This window comes from Atta cephalotes (assembly GCF_000143395.1).
Source record: "Atta cephalotes unplaced genomic scaffold scaffold00019, whole genome shotgun sequence".
Classification (NCBI taxonomy): domain Eukaryota; kingdom Metazoa; phylum Arthropoda; class Insecta; order Hymenoptera; family Formicidae; genus Atta; species Atta cephalotes.
The window spans coordinates 3,805,846-3,806,920 of NW_012130083.1; positions in this window are offsets into that span (position 1 = coordinate 3,805,846).

Here is a 1,075-nt window from a genome sequence, read left to right on the forward strand (position 1 = left end):
CGTGTGCGTGTGCGTGTGCGTGCAATGATTTAACGATGATATAACTCTAATAGGTCCCTCTTTCGATCATTTCTCTTTTCTCTGTCTCTCTCATCATTTGACTATAATGTTTCCCTTGTAATTATCTAACTAATCGGATTTTAAATCCCCTGTCTCCTCGCTTTTATACCGCACTTCGAATTCCGTCCGTATACACTCGATTACTCTAAATATATGCAAGAACTCATTGAATACATAAATGTATAATAAATAATAAACGCGAAACCGTGTTCTCACGGCACACACAGTTAGCGCTTGAAAATACGATCGTCCGAGTTTTAATTTTATTTCATCTAATACAGGTCGTCTTTTTAACGTCAACGTGACGCGAGATTCAGACGATCGTATATTTACGCTAAATACACCGTCAGAATACGGATATTGGCCATACGACAGTTAGATCTTTAGTATTAACACGAAACGATTAACGAATCATCGTTAGAATCAATAACTTTTCAACGTATACGAAATAGAATCTTTTATAACCCAAGAAAGAGACTTACGTCTTTAATTTTTATTCGCTAACTACGTGCGGCACGATATTAATGAATGATGCACGATATATCCTTAAAACGAGGCAAGTCATATTGTATATATATATATATGGATCTCTATATATCTAATTGAACGGTGCGATTGATGCGAGCCGACATCCTCCGTGAACCGCATCTCACTATGCATTGATGTCACCAGGCTTGCAATCGCCGTCCGATATGGCAGAATATCGAATCAATCATGAGGACAATACTGGTATTCATCGAGCGAGAGTCGTTCGCTACAATGATGATGGTAATAATGACAATGATCTGTTTTCAGAGATGAGAAGCGTAACGACGTGCGTTCGGAGCTTAATTCGATCGTGTGAATATGGAGTCACACAAGCGTTATCCCACGTGTGTGTGTGTGTGTGTGTGTGTGTGTGTGTGTGTGTGTGTGTGTGTGTGTGTGTGTGTGTGTGTGTGTGTGTGTGTGTGTGTGTGTGTGTGTGTGTGTGTGTGTGTGTGTGTGTGTGTGTGTGTGTGTGTGTGTGTGTGTG